This window comes from Danio rerio, chromosome 5 (assembly GCF_052040795.2).
Source record: "Danio rerio strain M-AB ecotype USA chromosome 5, GRCz13ab, whole genome shotgun sequence".
Classification (NCBI taxonomy): Eukaryota; Metazoa; Chordata; class Actinopteri; order Cypriniformes; family Danionidae; genus Danio; species Danio rerio.
The window spans coordinates 35,295,071-35,314,337 of record NC_141025.1 but is presented as its reverse complement, the minus strand read 5'-3'; the positions used below and the strand labels follow the sequence as shown (position 1 = coordinate 35,314,337).

Below are 19,267 nucleotides of genomic sequence, written 5' to 3'. Positions count from 1 at the left end.
GACCTAGCCGAGGCTCGAACCAGCAGCCTTCTTGCTGTGAGACGACAGCTCTTCCCACTGCGCCACTACGCCACCATGTTCGAAACATAGTAGCACATTTTTTAAAAGGTTAGTTAATTAGTGTTTTAGGGCTAACTGAGGTCTTTTAAAGTCTTTTAATATGTAATCAATGATTCTTCCATGTGAATGTAACCTATTTTTTGTTACAGTTTTAGTATGCCCCAAATTTTAGTATGTAAAATGTTTCAGCATACCAAAAGGATTTTAGTGTGGTTTGTGTTTATGCTAGTGAGACAAGTGTTAATCGACAAAAGGAAGGCACTAATAACAGTCCATACAGCATGATCGAGTAATTTAAACCTTGTTCTAAATAAAAGCAACAGCACCCGATAGAAGGAATATTTTTCACATTAAAAGGAGTTTTTGTAATAATTAACACCTCGAACTGTTATATTAGAAATGACTTCTGTTTCTCACAGGTGAACAACAAAAATAAACTGACATGATCACCTTAGGTATACCTCATGTGCTTTATTCAGTGTTAACAATGTGAGTTTAAATGCCATTTTACATGACATTTATTGGCATACATTGAAAGCAGCAGCAGATAGTTTACACTTCTCGTTTGCAATTATCGTCAGTGTTTTTTGAGACGTTTTTCTAGATTTAAACCCAATTGTTTTTCACTGGCATTCTGCAAAAGAGTATATGCAAAATCACTCCTTGACATTAGATGGCGCTACACAACTTAAAGCTTCTGACACCCGCTTGTAACACAGAAGAAGAAGACAGAAAGTTGACGCTTGTTCTTATGGATGGTTCAAGTAGCTGCTCCAGCTCTGAAGAAAATATTTTTTTTACTAGTGCAATAAGCAGGTCCACGTTCATATTGCGTCTGGGCATTTTCTTCGCATTGTGCACTCGCATTGACAGTTTTGCGCTTAAGCACCTCTAAGCGCTGTTCATTCTAACTTCAGCAGCTCTGTGCATGTGAGCAAAAGTGCAAATCTGATTGGATTTCTTAGAGGTTGCAACGTGACCTTGTGACATTGTGTTAAATTTTGGCCCCTATTTTAACGATAGGCACATAATCTAAAGCGCATGGCCAAAACGCATTAAGGGTGTCCGAATCCACTTTTCCTATTTAAGGGATGGAAAAATACGCTCTGCTCCCATGTGCATGGTCTAACAGGGTTGTGCTTATTCTCTTAATGAGCTAAGGTGTGTTTTGAGCATAACGTGCATTAAACCAATCAGTCTCATCTCAAAAAATAAAAACGAGCATGAGACGTTTTTTTAAAAATTACGTTTTTACGTCTGTCGTTTTGCACGTTGGTGTGCACGATCACTTTGGAGCCCTTTATTTAGTCACGGGGCGTTAAACATCGACAGAAAACACGAGCATAAAGCGTCCTGGTGTACATGGGCCTTAACAGAAGAGAAAACATGAAAAAAAAATTTTATGTTTTCATTCTTTTATTCTTTTAAGAAAAGAAAAAGTGCGAGTAAATTCTGACTGCACTTAGGGCTAGGCTATTTGGCCTAAAATCTAAATCTTGATTAATTTAATATTTCAACTCAATCGTGATTAATGAATGATTGTTTTTATTTATTTTATTTTATTTTATTGCACTCATAGTTCACGTGACACATAGAGAAAGTAATTGAAAAACTTGTTCTGGAAAAAATGTATCGATTATTCTGATTGTCGATCACTTTGATTATTTGTCCAACCATAACTAGACTTTTATTGTTGCGTCAACTTTCGATTACAATTTTTGTTTTGAAATTTGGCCAATGACCATTCAGAATAAAAAATATTCCAGTCAGATGTGACAAAGTTCTAGAACTATGGTATAATGGATAATTTCCTGCACACTCAACAGGAAGTCTCGTTACCTGTGTCAGGTTAGTATTGCTTCAAGTGGAGAGTGAGCTGAATGAGAAACCATGCTGTTTTCATATATATAAGGGAACACATTTCCTCCGTCTGACAGTCTGGCGTCACTTAAATATGTCATCATCACACCAGCCCTTATATAAGAGCGTTTTGAGTTTCCTCTGTGAGTGGATGTTATTTTAAGTGGGAGACATTTTATATGATGTTCCCTTTTTTCACATTTTCATGCTGCAAAATGAGAGGAGGAGATCTAGTGCAGGGAAAAAAAAGTTTAAGAGGATTTTATGTAAGTTAGATGATGTGTTTCTCATTTTCTGCACCTGTTCGCATTTTGTGCATAACAAGTTCATTTGTTCATTCTGCAAACGTATAATAATCAGACGTTGGGTTATGAAGTTTGTTTCCACCGAACAGCTCAGACATATTAATTTGTGAGTACTGTTATTTTCTTCACTTCTTCTGAGTGAGTTTCTGCCTTTTTGAGTTCACCTCATTTCAACCCACAGGATCCTTTGTACTTGTTCTTTCTCGTTCCCTCCCTCCCTTTTGTTCCTCTCTCAGTCTCTGTCTCCTGGTTGGAGAATGAGCTTTTAAGTCCTTTTGTTGTTGGTGTGTTTGCAGAGGGAGCTGTGTGGAAATTCGGACAAGAGCAGAACAAACGGCAATTGCTTCATCTCCCCTGGCTGAACTTCACCTCACTGTAAGCACTACACGCACACAGGCATACGGATCACCACAATGCCTCCTACAATCAATCAGCCATTACAAAATTACACAAACAAACCTCATCAAGATGACAGTGATCAACCGCTCAACACAGACCTGTGAAAATCCAATTATCAATCACTCCTCCCGAGGGGCCTTGTTTTCTCTTTTACGCATTCTTGTTATCGTCTTTGTGGCTTATTTCCTTCGCTCCCAACACTAGCAATATTGTTATAATCCTTTCAGCCGCTTCATGCATGTTATGCGGCATAAATGATCTCCACTGTGTGGCTTTTGAAATCCTGAAATAAGCGTGGACAGTAGTTTTCATTAAATCGTAAATGAAATCCCATTTCCCCTGAGGAGGTTTCATTGAGCAAGTTGCAGGCTGGCAATCTCGAATCAACGGTTTTCAATCAATTTCCGGCAGTCTTTTATTGTTTGTTGATAAATTCCCAGCTAAATGACAGATTAGGACTATAACAACTCAACAAAGCCTGTAGCTGGGTTGTCAAAAATGGCCATGTTTCAGCCAATAAGCAAATGGGATTGTAAACAGTGAGGGGAAAAGTGAAATATATTTTCAGCTGTGTTTTCTCTATTTAAAACTGAGAGTCTCTTTCAATAACTATAGCCTTGCAGTTTTGCAAAAACATGACAAATGAACAGACGAGACATGATGTATGAAGTATTATATAATGATAATAAAAATGCAAATATGAGTTTCATTGAGTGTAAAAATTGTATTAATACAATAATACACAAGTAATACTCTAAAAATATACTTTTAAATTGTACAATTTACCAGATTTTAAGAGTTCACACTTAGATATTGCTTGATAATTATAACAGGTTTGGTATGCTGTCCTGGGAGAGAACCCTGAGCTCACCCTTGTAAAGAAGGAGGGGATGGGGTGGATGCAGGGATTCTTCAAAAACTAAGAGAAGGGAGTAACCTAGATGGGCTATTTATAGTCAGTTTGGAGTGATCGGATTGGTTGATGAGAGAATGATTACAGATGAGAGACCAGCCGCTGTCAATCATACCACATTCTCCTCTTGAAATTACTGTTATGGCATTGTAGCTGTTTTTGCTGCTTTTTTTTTTTTTGCTGCCTGTGCCTTTAATGTGAAAGAGCTGGTTTACCCTGCCCCTCTTCATATAGATAAACAGCTCAGTGACAGACAACAATGAAGCAAATCTCTCTTACTACAGTGCAAACTTTCCCAACTGTTATTTGATGTATTTGTTGTGGAGTTAATTCAAGCCTTTCTGCAATGATGAGTCACACACAATGTCATTATAAAATTTGCTTGTGTGCACATGTGCATGCACACACACAGGTTTAGCTTTGCACTTTTTTTGCATGGCAAATGTGACGGGATAAAGGTTAATATCCATTGCTTTATGGACATCTGTTATGTTAATGTACTAAATCTAATTTAGGTCCGCTAACCGCAATTAAAGCATTTTCTTTTATAATTGTGACACTATGCGGCTGTGGTGATGAATTATGTAGCGATTTTACTGTCCTTATTACAAACATGCTCTTTTTTTAAATGCATTTTAAACTTGTAAAACTCAGTCATTTATGATCACAGCGAGCTGAACAGATTTTTTAATCCCAGTTGCTTTGCGCACGTCCTCTCTTGTTGATATGATTATACTCGTTACTACGGAAAAATGTTAATCCGTGGCTGTTTATCAATTTGATGAGCTGGGAAACCACATTCTATGTCACGTTGCGGTGGGCCTTAAAATGGCAGGAATTTAGATCCTTTTTTAATGTCAGGAAGTTAAAAAACAAATAGACTTACTGTGTTTGTCACCCCAATAAGACTGTGGGCATGCTAAACCTACACACAGTTCTGTTCAAACAGCTTACAAAAGATGATTTTCATAATAGGTGCACTTTAAAAATGTAGTAGTAGTAATAATAGTAATAGTGCACTTGCTTGTCCTTTTGCAGTTGCAAGACTCTTTGAGTAAAATTTTGAAATAAAGTAATGTTTGATGTGTGTTTACTGGGAGACTCTGATGTGTTGGTGTTTTTGAGTTAGAATTGTGGTATGTGTTCACGGGTTGAGGACCTGCTAACAGTTTTCAAGTTGGAGTGTTAGAAATGTAATCAGTACCACCTTTAGACTGCAAAAAATTTACATCATATGTGTTAAGAACAGCTATATTTAGCTTGCTAGCATGTTAATATTGCTTTTTGGTTTAACTTGGTTTCATCATGGTCACTGCTTTCACACAACGGAGAAATGTCTTTACTCAAATACTTAATTTTTATTCATTTATGTCCAGAAAACCTGATTCAATTGTGTGGAAACACTGTCAATGATTAAATCGTGTTAAACCAAACAGGATATTCAGTGAAATGAAAGAATAGTACATTATGAAATATATAAGTGAAAAATTCTGCATAAATGAAAAATAAGTCTGAATTTGCATCAGTGTCAAATGGCTTTTCTTGATATTTTACTTAGGTTGGAACAACATTGGAACATGCTAAAACCTATATTTGTATTCAAATTAAAGTTTGCTAGTCGTTTTTTTTTTCTTTTTTTTTTCTCATTTCACGTTTATTCCTGACCTTGTAGGGTTAACTATGCTGTCAAGTTTAGAAAAAAAAAAAAAAACAGCTAAACACTTTTTTTTTTTTTTTTGCTTTGATAAAAATGAAAAAAATTTACTCCATCATTTTGGTTGTATCAGTGTTTCCCAAGCCTGTTCCTGGAGGCACGCCAACAGTATATATTTTGGATATCTGCCTTATCTGACCCATTAACTTCAGGTTTTGTGTTGCTTCTTATGTGCTGATGAGTTAATTCATGTGTGTTTGAATAGGGGGAGGGTGAAAATGTGTACTGTTGGTGTGCCTTCAGAAGCAGTGTTGGGAAACATTGGTATAGAAGAGTATAAGAAATGTGTGCAAGACCAGCCTGACCTCACAAGGAAAAGTAACTAGTTTACACTCAGTTTAGTGGCTAATTCGTATGGATTCATATGAGTTCAGTCGTATGAAAATGTAGGATTTTTAAAAGGAGGCATGGTACCAAACCCGACCCCTAAACCCAGTCGTCATTGGGGCATTGGGAAAATCGTACTAAATTGTACAAATGAGAACATACAAATTCATATGAATTAGCCACTAAATGTACAAATTGCCATAAAATAGCATTGGGAAGATTGTTAAGGGTCTATTTTTATTTGCAAATATTAATTCTTAAAACAAATTATGTGTTTTTGTAAAATAAAGTAGTTATATAATTCTTGATATTTTGTGTGAATCTTTGAGATGAAAAATTGTATTCTAATTAAAAATGTAGAATCAATGAAAAACGTAGAAAGCGTTTTAGAAGCGTTTGAGAGGCCGTTTTCATTCTAAAACGCTGCTGCTCCGTTTCAGTGTGGATGGGGGAAAAGGGAGATGGGGCTGCCGACATTCGCCTCTGATTGGGGCTTTTCCTCAATATTAAGTAGCCTACACGCAGTTCTGTCCTGCATCCCCTCCTTGTAATTTCAGTCTTCGTAAGTTTGATATGGAAAACAGACTCCTGACGACATGTCGGGTAAATCTTCAAAGGGAACAGTGTACTTTATAACCTTATTCACATCACCATGGATACGTTGTACCACTATCTTAATAATAAAACAGAACATAATATAAGGAACTGCTATTTTTATTTTGATATTAACAACTTAACAGACAACAGAAATGTTGAGGCATTGTGCTGCATTTATGAGCATCATCTTCACTGTATACCTTTTCATAACAAGATGGAGCCTATAACCTTACTGCCTCCTTTCATTCTCATTGAAAATACGAAGCATACCCTCTCTTTTGCTGAAAATCAGGGAGTTTGAGCTCAGGTACATCTTGATAAACTCCCCTGACTTATTTCTGGCTAATGACGTTATAGGGATGGCTAAGGAGAGATACACAGTTTGCTGTATGTTGAGTTTGACCGTAATGTCAATTTGGTATGTTCAATTTACTCAGGTCTTACTTCAACTTACATATGAGCAGGGGGAAAACAAGCAAACTACGCACAGAAATATTGACAGGTTCACTAGAGACTTTAAGCAGAGACATTCTTGTTTTGAGGTAACAGTGCTAATCACTGGGCCGCTGTGTCACCCATCTAGAAAGAAGGAGGAGTTGGGTGGGTGGGGGGGTTCTTCAAGACAAAGATACTGAGATCATAACCTGGTTATTTATAGTAAGCTAGGAATCATATGATTGGTGAATCAATCGTAAGCTGATGTGGGACCAGCCATAAACAATCATAAGCATATGATTCTCTAGAAAATAGTTTATAAATAAACTTCAATTATCAGGAGTTGCCACAGTGGAATGAACCCCCATGACACTTTTTACATATAAGAGAAAAAAAAATCTTTGTTTTTGTGAAAATGTGATACTGTAGTTACACCAAATTTACTAATAACCAACTAAAATTGATAATCCAGCCGGTCATTCAAATGTAATTTTACAATTTGTATTACTGTATATGAGGTATAAATGTAGAAGTCAGCCCTTGTACAGTACAGTAATACACATATTATGAATATTTGGTGTATTTATTTAATTTGACAAAATGAATATCACATGATAAAACACCTATAGCCTCCTCTCATCTTCAACCTAGGTCAAAATCTAGGCTGAGACTGAAAATCATGCTGAATGTGAGAGCCATGTGACAGCTTAGGTGTGCAGGAGTGTGTTTGCGTCTCTTGAGTGTTTAGCCACCCTCCTCTCATGTTCACGTCACAGGTACTCTGGGGATGCTTGTATTGAAAGGTTGGATGAGTCCCGTGCTGAGCATTCATTAGTGGGATTAAATCAGGAGATGTGGACGCCAATGAACTCTACTCACATATTTTCCCATCTTTGCTGCTCCAATAGCCGCTCTATCACAGATGTCTTATTATTTTCCTTGATAAATGATTTGAAAATCCCATTTGGAGCTCAAAATATTGGATGTTATTAGGAAAATAGGCTGCATAAAAAACGATTCCCTGTCATTTCCTCTGCATATAGTGTATGCTAATGTTAACGTGAGGTTGTTTGAAGGTGGTTGAAGGCCGGGCTCAGCTTTCACACTGTGCCTGCTGTAGTTGATCAGTTTGTTGATTTTACTGCTCCTGCCAGTTTATCAATAGTCCCGCTATGTGCGTGTCTCTCCATTTCTCTTTTATTTCCCATTAGGCAGTAAACTAGCCGTGGTAATCAATCAATAGGAATTGACCTTTTTCATTTCCGTCACGTCACATGGCACACAAGACACATTAAATACGGAGGAAATACCAATACACCAGCAGAGGCATGACTTAAATTACTTACAGTAGAGATGCTTAGAGGAGGGATAAGAAAATGACCACACACAAAGATGGATGGATGGTTGGAAATGTGGGTGGGAATTCAGTGAAAACAATGGATAGATTTTTTTTTATTTTTGTCAAAACACAAATGACAAAATGTGAAAAATAGCTTTGCGATCGATGCCCTATCACGTAGGGCCAAAAGCATTTGATCTAAATTCAGTTGTTGTCAGAAAACAAATTGAACATGCCAATACTTCTATAGTGCTTTCTTTATAAGGTTTCATCTGTTATTTCAGTGACACTGTATCAATTCTAAAGGGTCAATCAGCACAAGAAACCTTGTCTTAGTCATGGACTTTTGGTGTTCTTGTTTTCCAGTTTTATTTTCAGTAGTTTGACCTAGTTTTCCTTTGTCCTGTTTCCTGAAACTAGTCAATTTTCTTTGACAATTCTTACCTGTTTGTACTTAAGTTCATTATTTCCTTGTACTTACGTAAGGTCAATTATTCCTTTTAACATAGGTGCCATGTTACATTCTGGTCCTGAGATTTCTTTATTGTTTATCATTGTGGAAACGTTTTTTTTTTTTTGTGAGCACTTTTATACTATATTGCACCAACTGAGATTTTATTTAATAGCACAAGCACATGTTGTTTTAAATTATGTGTAATTTATTTTCACTTGTATTTTAGTCAAGTAGACATTAAGTAGATATGTACAATATTTCCAGTGCTTTCCCAATTAAATTTTTAGTTAATTATTTAAATGTATTTATTAATTAATTACGGTAAATAAGTTATCATTTTATTTAAATTAATTTCAATTATTTATAAAGATCATAAAGTTCTAGCTCTTTTTTGACAGTAAAAATATTTATAGATTCTATATATTATAGATGGGTGGCACGGTGGCGCAGTGGGTGGCACTTCCGCCTCACAGCAAGAAAGTCGATGGTTCAAGCCTTGGCTGGGTCAGTTGTCTTTTCTGTATGGAGTTTACCTGTGTTGGTGATTCATTCCACTGTGGCGACCCTAGAATAATAAACAAACTAAGCCGAAAAGCAGGTTTGTTACATAATTGTTACATATTAATTAACATATATTACAGAATGTATATATTATAATATATACACCATTCTTTCAGTCTCAACTTTGCTCTGCTCAATGACAGGCTGATGGATGTCGATGCAAAGTTTCTCAGAAATTATAAATATTTAAAATAGGCACAGTTTTTATAAATAAACTGCATAGTTGCAATCCAAACAACTACATTCCTACCTAAAAAAAGCCTCATTACCTTATTATGTTGTCCAACAGCAGCAATATTTGTCAAACTGTAGTGAGTTTATTGCTCTGCTGTCAGTCCATGTGGGCGGAGTAATACAGAAAGATGAGGAGGGTGTACGAGTTTTGATATTGCAGTATACCGCACAGCTATCAGCCAATCAGATTCGAGAACCATTCGAAAAGTTTATCAATAGGGCCATCAAGTGTACTGGAGCTCTCTTAAACAGCCGCAGAGCATTAGGCCATCCATAATGTTGAGCTTCTTTAGTACTCAGCAGATTGTTCAAGTTCTCACAGTTTGTCTCTTTCTTATGCACACATACACTTGATTTCCACACTACAGGGAAAGCCTACAGCTGCACTCCAGTCCTGTACATTTTCAGAGCCCTAGAGAGCATCAAAAATCAACTCCCACTCTCTTGCTCTCATTTTGTGCCTGTTTATGTGTTGTTGTTTTATAAGGGCATTTGCTATTATGATTCAGCTGCCAAGTGTTAAGCCATTCTCTATTATCATATAAATAAGATCTTGCTATGTAAGAACAAGGATCTGCACACAGAGTGAGCAATACAATCTCTGGTAAATGCAGCTAAACTCTTTTTAAATGGAAAGGAAAGTCTGAGGTAAATGTCAGCAGTGACAAGTGTATGTCTGTTTGTTCTAATTTTCTGTTGTCTAATTTTGTAAATCATTCTGAATTGTTTCCTGTTCTTATCTAATAAGAGTTGCACATGTGTGTTTTTTGCTGCTGTAGATCATCTAGTTCACGGTTTGACATGTTGTTCATTTAAAGCTGCATTTCTGCAAACTTTAGCCCCTTTCACACAGTGACACCGGTAAATATCTGGAAAATTTATGGAAAGACTTTACCGGTAAATTAAAAAAAGTGCTGTTCACACAGACGAGTATGTTACGGAATTTTTACGGAAAAGACAGAAAAGACATCATTAACCAGAAATGACCTCTAAATGGTTCCGCTTGTATTTGTAAACATTTGACTACATTGCAAAGTCTGTTGATGGATCAGTATTGTGAACAGCTACAATGAAAATATAAAGGAACACTTTCCCATGTCGAGATACATGATATGTGTGTGTGCTTGCGCCAATGTTACCAGATGTAGCTGACTGATCCCAGTCCAAAAAATATCCAAAACCTGCAAAATGCAAATATGCAAAAATGAAATGCAAAAATACCCGCCTAGTCCTCTGTAATAACGAAAAGTGGGTTGTTGCTTTTCGTTGCAAAACCACCCAAAATGTTTATAACTGCCTTTTTCATTTTATACCCACACAATCATGTTCAAAACCAATCTGGCAACACTGGCTGGCGCTCACGGGCTGCTTCACAGGCACACGCAACGCATCAAGCAACTGAAGGAAGCAGAGCTTGAAGGTAAACAAATAACGGCTTATCATAAGCATGTTATTGATAATTATTTACATAGTTGAAAGTAAAGCTAAAGTAGACGTGCCACGTTCCAGACATTAAATTAGCCGGAACGAATTTACCATTATTTTCAAAAAGGGCCTGTTCACAGGAAAATTGCCGGTAATTCTGAAAAGGTCTGTATGTGTGAAAGGGGCTTTTGTGTTACTGTTGCCTTTCTACCAGCTTGAACTGGTCTGGCCATTTAATAGGCACCACACTCAAAGTCACTAAAATCACTTGTTTCCCCATTCTGATGATTTACTTGAACTTCAGAAGATCATATTGACCATATTAACTTTTTATAAATGCTCTGAGTTGCTGCTATGCGGTTGGCTGGTTGGATGTTTACATTATGGGCTATTAAACATGAACAAACTACAAGCACTAAATATTCCCAATGTTTTCAAAAATGTACTTGTATCCAGCTAATGTCTATTCTATCAGCTAATTAACTAAAATAGAATGCAGTGGCGCAGTGGGTAGCACGTTCGCCTCAAAGCAAGAAGGATGCTGGGTTGCTGGTTCAAGCCTCGGCTCAGTTGGCGTTTCTGTGTGGAGTTTGCATGTTCTCCCTGCGTTCGTGTGGGTTTCCTCCGGGTGCTCCGGTTTCCCCCACAGTCCAGACATGTGGTACAGGGGAATTGGGTAGGCTAAATTGTCCGTAGTGTATGAGTGTGTGTGTGTGAATGAGTGTTTGTGAATGTTTCCCAGGGATGGGTTGCGGCTGGAAGGGCATCTGCTGCGTAAAAACTTGTTGGAAAAGTTGGCGGTTCATTCCGCTGTGGCGACCCCAGATTAATAAAGGGACTAAGCCGACAAGAAGAATATAGAATGTTTGATTTTAACCTAAATCTGTTACAGCATTCTAAACACAGCATTTAAGTTCAATCTCAGTTTACTGTTAAAACAGCCTATCGCAAATCATGGAATCATAATTAAATTCAGCCAAATAGACCTTTTATGCACATTATACTTTTTTCTTCTTTTTTTATTGTATTTTAGGTTTGTAATGAAAAGTAATCCATCAAACTTTGACTTATTTTAAAGTAAATAATTTATCCTTAATTGTGGAATGGATTTTATAGTTGTATTGTTTTCTTTTTGAGCTGCATGACATATTCTCTGAGGTATCTGCTATTTTGATAGCAGAAGGTATTTAATTTAGTAATTCCTTTCTAAATTTCCTCTCTCCTCGAACATCTGGTCCTTTCGATTTTAATATTTCATACTACCTGATTTCAGGAATCTCAAGTCAGTGTCTTGGGGAACGAAAAAGTCAAATAAAAAAATGCATTATTAACAATTTCACAAGGACTTGGAGAGAAAATGATATTCGAGAAACAACACCGTTAATGACGTCTTTTATGAGTGTTCATAATAAATCATTCCTTTACCAGAGCCTTGATAAAACAGGTTTCAGACACATTCCTTGTTATCTTAAGGCTTGAGGCAATGATTCTCCATGAGACTATAAATTTGAACAGGTCTCACCTCACTTCTCCTGTGTGCAGTTTATAAGTTTCTTCCACTTCGGTGAAAATATTGCAAATACTCTCACAAAAAGATGTGGATTGTATTTTAAATGACATAAAAACTACATTAGTGATCCACTCTGTATGAATGTCGAATGAGTGATTTGAAAGTCTCATAAATAAGGGATTATTTGTAATAGTTGAAACACTTAATACAGTGCTACTGGCCATGAGGGTTTTAATTGGTGCTTTCCTCATTATGCAATGTTTCACAAAGCAGGCAAGCACTTTAAAAGAGTTTATGCTAAAAGGAAGACATCTTTTCACCATCAAAACTGTTTACCAAAAAGCAGTTTACTTCACAATTACAATTTGTAAATGATTTTGTGAAAAGAATAGTTTTTTCCTTACACTTTATCATGCAAAGAAAAATACCAACATTTTAAATTGTTCTAAAGTTTATTATAGGATTCAAAATTAAAATAGTTATCTGTATTGGACAAAATGTATCAGTCCATCCTCTGCTTTTTACAACAAGTCATGTGGGATCATACATAAAATGGCCAAAAGAGCTTAACGTGCTGCAATTTAAGAAAGCACATGTAATTACAAAAAAGATCTTTCGATTGACAGCATACGTGCTGCAAATCCTCACAACACTAACACATTTTTTAAAAATGTGCTGCATTTTCTCACAACACAAACAAATTAATAAAACGTGCTGCATTTTCTCACAACGCAAACGATTTATCAATCTATCATGCACTTGCAAAAGCATCATTACACAATGTAAATGTTTCAAGTGGACCAAAAAACATGACACACAAGTTGTAGGTGAACTTTGTAAGGTGAGTTTTTTTCGTTTGTTTATTTAAACTTCCTGATTCCCTTTTCTTTTGTATTTTGTTAGCCTAAATAGCCAAAACCTAAATAGGTTTTGAAATCTTGAAATCTTTTCGTTGTGTTCTGTGCTATTTGAAAGTGTTTTGAGAAGATGCAGCTCGTTTTATTAATTAGTTTTTTTTAATGTGAGAACATTTGGTGCGTTTTTGTTAATTTTGTTAATACATTGTGAGAAAATGCAGCGCAGTCAACCAGATGAAGATCTTTTTTTGTATTTGCATGGGTTTTCCCAAATTGCAGCATGTTAAGCTTCTTTGGCCACCATACATTTATAGTTTTTCAGCAAATAATAACAACATAGCTTAATGTGCATCTTTAGCTAAACAGATTTTCATTTATTTTTTCTTAGAAAGCCAATGAAAATTGACTGCTTTGTTTTGGATTTTAAGGAGCTGGACACAAGTTGAATACAAACTTACTTATTACCCTCTATAATTAATCTCTTCAATGCTGTTGTCTTAGTGCCAGGATTTTAATTTTCTTCTGCATATATAAATAATTAAATAAATACTTGCAAAACAGAACTAAATTGAGCTAAAGCTGTCTATCTAAGTCATAAAACCTTTTTTTTTTTTTGCAGATTTAACTAATTTACATTCATTCTGATAGTAAACACAAATGCACGCTCAAAACACACTGAAACATTCACAAGATGTACACAAGCTGACAGAACAGCCTCTTATCCGAGACAGCAGCTTGAATTGAGTGCTTTCTCTCATGTTCTCAGAGATTTAGATGTGTTTGTCATGCATAATTGCAGCAAAAGAGGTAAACAAGGTCAGTTTCTCTCAAAACACAGGGACAGATGTTTCTATGATTATGAGTGGGTGACGGTTTGCGTGTTAGAGAAGGGTGTGTGTATATCTGTAGGTTTATTTGTAGGATATTTCTTTCAGTGAATCTACAGAACACTAGGTTCTGTGTTTATAGGCTAGAATGATCCCCCTATGGCCGCTGTATGTGATGTAGAGTAGATACTTGCAGCTTCATGTCTACCATTTTTATCACATCTGCAATTAGATAAGACAATTGACAAACTTTGTAAATTTTCAAACAAAACTCTCAGATCGAAAATGTGTCTTACCTTGTGATTATCAGTAGTATGTTAAATTAAATGTTATTAGAAATTGTGAAATAGAGGTTTAATTAGAAGTTTGTGCAACAACACATGTAAATACATTTTATTCATTCATTTATTCATTTTCCTTCGACTTAGTCCCTTATTTATTAGGAGTCGCCACAGCAGAATGAACCGCCAACTATTCCGGAAAATGTTTTACGCAGTGGATGCCCTTCCAGCCGCAAGCCAGTACTGGGAAACACTTTTGCATTTATTCACGCACACTCATACACTATGGCCAATTTAGTTCACACAATTCACCTATAGCGCATGTCATTAGACTGAAACCAGATCACACGGAGGAAACCCATGCCAACACAGAGAGAACATACAAACTCCACACAGAGATGCCAACTGAATCAGCAGGGTGTCGAACCAACGACCTTCTTGCTGTGAGGCGACAGTGCTAACCACTGAGCCACTGTGCCGCCCCATGCATTTTATTATTTATTAAATGTTTTGAAAAGTTCTTCCTGGTATATGTTGCCCATTGGGTAATGGAACTTGCTTAACTTGCGTTTCTTTTTAAATCTACTTTTTAGCCTCAAGATTGAAAATTCAGCCCTGTCAGGAAGTCTTGGCTGCCAATACACTCCCAATATTTTGCACCAAAAGAATAGCTGAACAAACAAATCAATACCCATCAAGTGCAGAGACAGCAAAGAAAAAAAAATGGACAAAAACATAAGCACATAGGATACATTTTCCATTTTTCAGAAAGCAGAGTGCGCTTGTCATTTCAGAGTGTTTTTCACTGCTTGTGCCTCTTTAAAGAACAAGTCTTGAACCTCCTCAACCCAAATGTTTATCATTGTGATTTTATTAGGACACTGAGAGCAAGAAAATCTGTTTGAAATGGAAAAGTATGAATATATTTCTGTAGATGTATTGAGTGGTGTAACCTAGAGAAAATATTAATATGTTAAATATTGTGTCAAAGGAGTTCAGTAGCATACACTGTAAATGACCTCAATGGACCTCATACCTGTAATAAGGGTTAACTTTTGGGAAATGAAATGTATGCATTAGGGCTGCACAATATATAGTTTCAGCATCAATATCGCAATATGAGAGTCTGCAATAGTCACATCACGGAGATCTGCAATGTAGTTGGGATTTTAGTTGACCAGACATTACAGTTAACAACATAGTTAAATATTTTCATATTTTAAACTTCAAGTTATTTGCATGTGTTTTTAAGGCGACTGTAAGAATTTGAAGCAAATAAGTAGCTTAAGGATGAATTGTACAATATATAATTATTTACTCAATTAAAACGGTAGTGTTGGAAGATTATTTAATCTTCTCCTGATTACTGTTTGACTCGCCAGAAAAATCATAAATCCTTTTTTATTTGCATCATTTTTCTGTTGTATTTAACTTTACTTGTCATTTTTAAATGATATTTAATGCAAATACACTCCCCTATTCATCCCAATTTATCTAAAATGATGAATTCTTTGTAAGCTTTTTAAGTCATCTGCTGAAATTGCATTTATACTGAAATCTATATTGCAGTGAACGAAAATATTGCATTGCCAGTTTTTTTTCTAATATCCTGCAGCCCTAGGATGTATCATTTATATAAGAAGCTGAATAAATAAGCTTTCCTTTTCTTGTTTACACCTGCTCACTTCATGCGTTTTCTCTGATCGAATAGCGACCTGATTTGTGTAAGCGATTGCATTTACATCTTGCTACATAAATGCATCTACACTAAACAGATGTAATTCTGATCTTGTAATCGCATGCTATATACAAATTTAACTATAGGTTACGTCGACTTAAACATCAGATAAAATTAAAATAAATCAAACCTCTAAAACACTGTCATATGTGGCCTTCCATTGCTTATGCATTTGCACTGTTATCTGATGGTCATATAGCCCACAACACAAGTACTCTCATGTTTATTTATTTTTATTATTATTATTATGATTTTTTTGTTAGCGGTAAAATTTGTGCGTTGTTTCAACAACCAAATGCATTTAGACCTTTTCAGTTTTGTTTAGAATGCGTCTCAGACCACCTACTGAAGTGTTCTGAGCAATCAGATTTACATCCATCTTGAATATGTAAATGCAGAGGGCATTTACACCCATTATTTTCACAATTGCATAGCCATACAACCAGAACAAAATGCATAAAGTGACCAGGTGTAAACAGCCTCTATATGACAGAATTTTGTAGAAAATATTAGAAAATCTGGAATCTGAGGTTTAAAGAAAACTAAATATATTTAGAAATGAAGTTGTCTTTAAATTTGATGTTGACATATTTACAGTATGACATTTACAGTTCAAAATATATGTATGGAACATGTATAGGATACTTAATGTGTAGAATTGTTAAGTATTGTCATGGTCACCAGCGATCCAGCCTCTGCAGATCGCTGAAGAACTACAAATCTGCCACTTTAATGAACTACAGATGCCATCATGCACTTTACTCACACAGCTGGTTCAGATCCCCCATTACAGTTACGCAGACTATTTATACATCTGTCAAACACACACACATGCTCCTGAGTTTTGTTAACACCCTGTAACATTTCGTATAGCGCTCCATTGTCTTGCCCTGTTTTCTGACCTTTTGCCTTGTTAATTGTTTATGTTGTTTGCCACCTGAACTGATCTCTTTGTCTGTGACCTCAACTACTTTTGGATGACCTGCATGCTCCTGCTTTGCTCCTGTGTTGACCCTTTCCTGCCTTACCATTTTCTTTTGAATAAAATACTGCACATGGAACTCTGTTGTCAGCATCTGTAATGCTACAAGTATAATGGAGTACTTAATATCCTAATGTTTTTGGCCATGAAAACTAATGCTATTATTTGCTATACTAGTGCAAGTTGTTGTTTTGTGGTCAAGGGCCGCATTTGTATGTCAAAGTAATGAAGAAATTATCTACTAAAAACTACATTGCAAATTAAAGTATATACTTTATCAATGTGTCATACTGTATTTAGGGACTCAATACTGAGCTCTGCCAGTAGATAAGATATAAAATTGTTTTATGCACACATTTGTTTCACACATGCATCATCGAGGTGTCATGTGATATAGTGCGGCAGAGGGTCTCTCACACCGCAGATTTCTGTTAATTGACTACGTGTTTGATCCATTTTGTGCCCAGGGGAAGAAATAATGAGTAGACTGAGTACAGCTAAAAGTGTTCATGTGTGTAAGTATGTTGTTCAGGATTGTTGCACCCCCCTCAGCTTGTCTAATGGAAAAGCAGCTCATGCAGGTTGCTTCTCAATACAGCTAAGTATAATTTTCTCCATCACGGACACCCATTATCATCGCGTCCTCAGACATGGAGGCTGGTTTTCAGGCAAAGCGCACATTACAAGACGAGCCCCATTAAAATGATGCATCAGTTTTGTTTTTTATAACGCAATATGTTCTAAAATGTGTAATGTTTCTAAAGTGAATACTGCAAAAGATGCAGCTTGTAGCATCTCCTCTGAGGCTAAGAAAGACTGCTGACTGTATTGACCAATACATCTGTGTTTGTGTATGAACGTGTCTTGTCTTCCGTTTAGCCGTGTTCCATACATTGCACATTGCGATAAATGCAAAATTCAATACACTTCACTATGGCTTTAAGGCGGCAGAGGAGGAAAAGAGCCATCACAGCAGATGTTAATTGCATTATGATAGGAATACTAAGTAAGATTAATACGTATTGTCCAGGAATTGTTCATTCTTATTTCATTTTAGTATATTAATTAACATTATTACACAGCTCTCTGTAATACATATATAATGTTTTTTCCAAGATAACAACCTCTGAAACTAATAGCACATTGCTTTGAATCATCTTGACCATTATTTAACACTTTCATATTCATATGAAAGTGAAAAATGTGAAATGTGATGTGAGCAACAATGGTGACACATACTCAGTATTTCTACAATTAAACAATCCAAGTGCAGACACATAAACACTTGAACACACACCCGGAGCAGTGGATAATCATTGCTGCAGCGCCTGGGGAGCAGTTTACTCTTACCTGGTCAGTGACTTACTCAAGGGACTCACCACACCCATGGTACTGAGCTCTGGTTATTTACTCCAATCTGCCACCTTTTGATCACAAGTCCAACTATCTGACCAGTAGGACATGGCTGCCCCAAAACAATCCAGCTATCAGCTATTAACCATATAATTATATTCTTCTCTGTCAATCTACTGTTCTTGACTCTTTGCTGATATCTTATGACTAAAAAATAATTAGGTTTGTGTGGGCTGCATTCAGCTGTTTTTTTTTTTTTTAAATCACTTTATGTTTAAGGAAAGAGTTAATAAATTATTACAGGTCAGATCAATGTTTTGTGTCTAATTGTTTAATTTTGTGGCAAGTAATGATGTAATAAGGGAATAGTTCACATCTAGGTAGTTGTTTTCGTAGAATAAAAGCTCTTCATTCTTATACAATAGTGCTCTGCTTCACATTAGTCATATAACTGTACATACACTTGTCAATTTGTATATTTGCATTCACTACTTACTTCTATTTTTAAATAAGAACAGAATATTATCTGTTTTTTTGTCCTGACTCTGTAATTCCTCTTATTTCTGATATTGGGCTGCAGGTACGCCAGTCAAGCTTTATTTTGTGAGAACAACCACTTAGATGTATATTATACATAAGAGCATTTCACCTAAAGGCCAGTTCAAACAAAAATGAAAATTTGCTTACTATCTACTAACCCTCAAGCTGTGTTAAACCTGGTGAAAGAGTGAAAGGAACCTGGTAAAAGGAAGATATTTTGAAAAAATCAACAAAACTAAGTCAATGGTTTAGGTTTTCAGCATATTTCAAAATATCTTTGTGTTTAAAAGAAGAAAGAAACTCAAATCAAAACAAGTTTAGGGTGAGTAAATTATGAAAGAATCTAAATTCTTTGGCTTAACTATCTTAACTAATGAAACCTTATTGTAAATCAGGGGTGCTCAACCCTGTTTCATCTACCTTCCTGCAGAGTTTAGCTTCAACTATGATCAAACACAATTAAACCAATCAAATAGGATCTGAAGGAGCACTTTGTAATTAAAGAGGTATATTTGATTAAAGTTGCCGGTGAACTCTGCAGGAAGGTAGATCTCCA

General features: G+C 35.9%; 1 protein-coding gene across 10 annotated transcripts in view; it reads left to right on the top strand.

Annotated features, from left to right (window-relative positions):
- fibcd1b (fibrinogen C domain containing 1b) overlaps positions 1–19,267 on the top strand; it is a 279,505-nt gene that overhangs the window by 46,911 nt on the left and 213,327 nt on the right. For all 10 annotated transcript variants that reach the window (XM_087252582.1, XM_087252581.1, XM_087252580.1 and 7 more), the window contains exon 3: positions 2,522–2,600. The gene's annotated coding sequence lies outside the window, so the exon portion shown is untranslated. The remainder of the gene's footprint in view (positions 1–2,521; positions 2,601–19,267) is intronic.